Source organism: Ursus arctos, unplaced genomic scaffold (genome assembly GCF_023065955.2).
Source record: "Ursus arctos isolate Adak ecotype North America unplaced genomic scaffold, UrsArc2.0 scaffold_19, whole genome shotgun sequence".
Taxonomy (NCBI): domain Eukaryota; kingdom Metazoa; phylum Chordata; class Mammalia; order Carnivora; family Ursidae; genus Ursus; species Ursus arctos.
This window is the reverse complement of record NW_026622863.1, coordinates 40,476,454-40,482,453: the sequence shown is the minus strand read 5'-3', so window position 1 is coordinate 40,482,453 and position 6,000 is coordinate 40,476,454.

The following is a 6,000-nucleotide window of genomic DNA, read 5'->3' as shown; positions in this document are numbered from 1 at the left end:
TCGCCATTCCTTACTTTAAAATAGAGGTTTCGGACATCAGCACGTGCAGTTGCAAAGTGTGGCTTATACCACATGTGAAGTGTGGCTTATACCACATTTTTCTTGTTCTCATTAATTAATCCACTGCTCATACATCTTCATACTTTTACTCAACTGTGGAGGAAAAATTGACTTGTATGAGTGGTGATGTGTTGAGTCAGGGTTAACTTTTCAAAGTTTTCTGGTTCAGCAAATGGGATGTGGTATATCCTTATATATTATATTATATTACACATATTTTATGTAATATATAATGTATACATGTAATCTACACATATTACATAATAATATTACATTATGATGTATAATATTATACATATTTTTTAATCTGGGTAAGAAAGAAAAGAACCCACTGAGGCAAATGGGTAATGCAAATGCAAAAGGGGACAGTTTTAGGCAGCAGGAGGTCCTGCCCACCCAAGACTAGAGGAAAACTGGCCCATAGCTTGCGTGTGCCAGACTGAGTTGCACCCAGGTATGACGTGGTTGATACTTCCTGATCTCTGTCTTCTTTCTACAGTGGAACTTCTCATGGCCAGTGTGTTGACTTCTGATCAGCTTCATCTGAAATGACACCATCTTACACAAACGCGCTGACATATTGGGCTTCTGCTCGCCCCAGGAGGACAGAGTGTAGGTTAAGTTTGTTTGACATAACTAGAGGGGCTGAGCCTCTCCCCGTTAATGGCAATTGCTGGTCACCCACCATTTCTAGCTAGCTTTTGCTGAGATATTGTTTCTTTCAGTAAAAGAAAATGAATGGGTTGGTGATCCAACACTTCTGTCGCCAAAGAAATCTGGGCAGGTGACAAAAGTGCCCCAAGGTGAGAGCACTGCTTGCTATGCGCACACCAGTGCACATTTGCTCTGAAAGACAGCAGCAAAAGTGCTGAAGTTTGGACATTTCCTTGGTGGGGTTCACTACTCCACATCAAAGAGAGTCCTCTGGCTCAGTAGACCCCAAATGTTCCGAGTGAAGGTGAGATTAGAGAATCTTCCTCAAAGTGACGTTGTCCCATGAGACTGCAATGGATATGCTCTGACCATGAGCATCCCCAGCTGCTCTGAATGACGGTGGGGACAAAACTATCCAACTATCCAGCCGACTTTTCCTACTGCACCACCCATGTTCTGGACCATGTCCTTCAGGTACTCTGACATCAGTATTTCCAATCACAGGTACGATGCCAGCCCCTCGGGTAGCAGGAGAGGTGCCCTGGCCAGGTGGACACTAGGTGTCTGATGGAGGGCAGGGACAGAAGTATCTCATGACACACATTTCTTCTCAGTGGTGCAGGCTTCTCCAATAGTAACAGGTTCCCTGTGACTAGGTGGGCCCCAAGTGCTCAGACCAGACTCGAGAAGAGAATCCTCCAAATACAGTTAACGGTGTTGGCCCTTGCCACTATAAAACACGTGCTCTTTCAGGTGGGCCCCAGGATCTCGGACCGCGGGTAGGAACACAAAGCCCTCCAGCCACAGGTACAGTGTTGTCCCCTTGACTGCCATAAATGTACTCTGGCTGGATGAGTCCCAGGTGATCTGAACGCAGTGAAGACTAGAAGTGCCTTATGGCACCTGTCCCTTCTCAGTGATGCTCTCTCGTCCCATAGTAGTAGGCGTGCTACGGCTGGGCTGGCTCTAGGTGCTATGATTATAGGTAGGAAGGAAAGTGTTTCCAAGGACAGATTTGCGCTCAGCAGCGCTGGCCCCTCCGATTGCAACAGGGATGCAGCTGGCTGACAGCGTCCCCCAGCATGAGCCATGGTGCTAGGTGTCCTACTTGGCCTTGCTCCAAAACTGAGTGTTCCGGACATGAAGCCGCAGCCTGGGACATACATGATAACCCCAAAGCTGCCACTACCCATAGGGTTGCAGGTCCCGTAAACCCAAGTGGGTCTGGAGTAGGAGCTGCAAAAGGTCAGCGGCAGCCTTCGGTGCTGTGCGTGCTGGTGGCAGCTGCCGAGCAGGAAAGAGCAGCTGTGCGACTGGGGGAACACCCGAAGTGCCCCCCAAAGCTGGCCGGGTGCTCACAGAGATGCCAAATTTGGATCATGGCAGTGCCAGACTCCCAGAAGCTGACCGCTGTTGGGAGCCAGGCCTGCTGTAGAGGCGAGCTACGGAGTTTCTGTTGCCCGCTTCCCCAGAGGGAACAAGCTGTGAGAGCTGTCAAGAAGAGGCAGGAAGAGAGCAGCCTGGGAACTGAGCGTGGGATCGGAGTCAAAGCCCGGCTTGGACGGCAAGGCAGAAGAGTCTGGGAGTGAGGCTACCGCAGAAGCAGAGGTAGGTGGGCCGGGAAAAAAAACCAGGGGCATTGAAGAGAGTGGCTTCCTGCTGCCGTCCTCATCGACCCCCAAATTTCAGCTAAAGGGCGGTTCCTGCCCTAAAAGGAAGGGTGAAAGTTCTGGTAGGGCTGCCAGCCATAAAAGCAGGTGGCAATGGTGGCCTTTGCAGCGGTTCTTTGTGCCACACGGGGAGAAGCCTGGTCCCATGGGACAGGGCTCATGCTGAATCCTGGTGGAAACCTGAAGATGAGAGCCTGGCAAGGCAGAGTGGGGTCTGTGGCAGTTACGCCAAGTCCAAAGCGCCCGCTGAGGTCCATTCTGCAGATGGGCTGACTGTGATATTGGGGGGGGTTAATTGCAGAGGCCGTGATGGGCTGGCCGGTGACAACGGGGACACTGGTGAAACGGACTTGAAGAGGAGGCTGTAAGAAAAAGGGAGGAGAATCCATACACATAGATGTAGGTGACTCGATTCTAAAGACAGGAGAGGAGGAGGGATGAAGTACTAGGAGGTGTGGGAAGAGAAGGAGAAGATCCTGCAACTATGACTGAGGGATTGGAATGCAAAGGGCCTCTAGCTGTATTATTACGTGGAAGCCCAAAGACGGGTTGGAATCTAAAGTGAGCAACAGCACGGGCAGCAAAAGGAGAGTCGGAAATTGTGTATCCCATTTCATGATCAGTATCTGGTGTGGGGGTAGATAAAGGGGCAGACAGGATTGGGCCCCAATAGAGAAGTCTGTAGAGTCAGTGACTGCTAATTTGGTAATTTCTGGAATCCGCTAGGGGAAAGTGGCCAATGGCAAAGTAACTGTGTTCCCTGCAAAAAACAGAAAGAACAGGCAGGCTGAGTGGGACTGCTGTCTGAAGTGGTCTGAGTTTTATCCTCCAACCTCGTGGCTCTGTTGGTGCTGTGTTTTTCTCCAAGCTGAGGTCTTCAGCAATGACCGTACAAGGAAGGTGGGAGGTGGGAGCAGACCCACTTCAACCCCACTGTAGTGGCAGTGGTAGCAGCAGTGGCAGCAGTAGTGGTCCTGAAAATTTCTGTTTACAGAGCCAACAATTGACAGGTGAAGAATTTCTCCTTGACAGAGTATCTGAAAGCTTTTCTCTCTTGGGTCTTCTTTGACATCAATAAGGGCGGAGAGCTGAGTCAATGGGCTTCGTCAAGCTCTTCCTTTCTCAACCTCTCTGGCAGCAGGGAACAGAATATGGCTGGGCCAGACAGCCCTGCTGCACCGGGATCACTCCTGCAAGGAGGCAGGAAGCTTCCGGCAGGGCTGTATGGGGGAGGCAGGGAAGGCATGGCCTTTGGTGAAGGAGCTCATGGAAGAGGTCTATGATATCTTACCTAAGTCATCTTCTTGGAATAGAGACTTCCCTTCTGAGGCTCGGATGCTCCCAAACGTGTGACAACTCCGCTTGTCACCAGGAGCCGAGATGCTGATAATACGTTCCCACTGCTAGGGGGACCCCTTTCTGGTAGTCCTGCCTTTTGCACACTTTTCTCTTCTCTTCTCTTTGATATCCCCTTCCTTCACACTCCTGGTGACTTCAGCTCAGTCTCTGTTTAAGCAAGGATCTGGAGGGTGACTGGATGGCCCTGGCCGTCCCCAAACTCAAGTTGGGGAGACGGGGGGTTGGCCCTAGCTCACCTGGCATGTCCAGACAGTCTGGGATGGCAGCAGTAGGGGATGGCTGACTGCCGGATTAGGTGACCAAGGAGGAGAGAGTCATTGTGTGCCCTGGAGGAGGGACCTGTATCATTCCAAAGTGGACAGACACTTTGAGGTATGTGCAGAGAGCAGCACCTTCTTCAGAGAGCCCCCTGGGGACCATGAGAGAGCTTCACTGAGGCTGCCCAATCTGATACCGCCCATTAGGGGGATGCAATGCCAAGAGGCCAAGGGCCTGGATCCAGGCAGAGCTGTCTTAACTGCCCAGGAAAAGAGCCACGGGGAGGTGCAGGGGCAGCAGGGTGATCTCTGCCAGAAGAGGAACACGTGAGTGCCAAGGGGCAGGGACAGGGCGAGAGAGAAGCTTGCTGAGGAAATGGCCCATGAATGACAATTTGTACACCGTCGGGTCTTGGAAGTGTAGTGATGGAATCTGCAGAGCTCTCCTAGCTGTCGGCGCCTCCATGGCACACCGTGTCGTGGCACAGCTCTGCAACACGGGGCAGAAAAGAGCACCAGCTAAGCCTGCACCTGCAAAGGGCACGAACAAAGAGTGCCCAAGGCAAAGGGCAAGGCCCAGAGGCCGAATCCTGGCAGGACTTCCTAGCACTTCCTGGCGTGCCGCTGCCGGTTGCAGGTGTTTGACACCACACGGGTCTGGCGGTTTGGGGAGACTGTTAAAAACTCCAAGAACTGCATGACTGTCACCTCAGTGCCTCACTGGAGGGCAGCAGCAGAGGCGACCTGTGGTTGGGGGTCTGCCAGCCCTTTTCCGGATGGTCCCCGGAGGGCAGAGCCTGCTCAAAGCCAGAGCAGGGGAGCAACGTAGATCCTGCCAACGTGCGGCATGGCTTGTGGGAGGCTGGGGTAGAAACACTGAAGCTGGGCAAGACTGGGGCTCGGCCCTGTCGCACGTGGTGCGTCCAGACAGGAGGGGATGGCCCCAGCAGGGTATGGGCTAAGGTGGGAGGGCAGTGGATTTACCCCAGCCTCTTCCTTTCTGGAAGGAATGAACTCTCACAACCCATTCCCCACCCCTTCCATGCCAGTAGGTCATGGCTCAGAATACGACCTCCTCCAGAGGCCGCTCTAGCTCCTCTCCAGTTCCTGGAGCCAGGGGCGCCTTTTCTGCGGCCACTCTGGCAAGGCAAGTGTCCTGAGCACCACCAGCGGGCCTGCTAGGTCTCTGAATACCAGTGGGGATGTGGATATTGCATCACAATGCATCTTTTTTCTGGCAGCCAGGTTCTCTTGGCTTGTTTTCGTAAATTTGGTAAAATAGCATTTAAGCCTTAGAACCTTCATCAAGTCATGCAGGTAGGAGTGACACAACCAGGAGTAATGCCGCAAGAATTTTAACCCAGGCTGATTCCAGGGTTCACGCATTTAACCACCACACTGTGGTACCTTCTCATCAGGCATGCACCCTGTGTTACCATTTTGGGATAGTTAGTACAGTCACAGACCCTTAACGAACACGGTCACTGCCTATGAGGAGATCTTCTTTGGCTCAACTCATAAATCAACCATTGGCCACACCAGGCTCCAGTCTCAGAAGATGTAGGCCAGGGACTGCGAGCTGGTAACACATCCCTATCAGACATTTCTCCTCGCTATGAGTCTTGCAGCAAATCATGCAGCTACGAGAGATCTTCTCCCAGGTGCATGAACAGCAGGTGCATGTCAGGCATGTGCTGGGTCTACGCTGGCTTACAAGCCTTTGGCCCCAAGGGCACCAGTATCTGTTGTAATAATTCCATAGACCGGCTTTCAAGGTCGTGGCTGAGAACAACTACTTACCAATATTAACTTGTCCAGTTCACCAGTCTGTACAACTTTTGTTTAGGTCTTTAAATTTTTTTTCTCTCAGTATTTTGTAGCAGAGTTCGAAAAATTAGAAATCATAGATCATGGGTCAGATTTGACCCACAACTGGTTTTTGTAATGCCAATTAGCTTGAAATATGTTACCATTTTTTAAATGTCATAAAATCAGAGCAA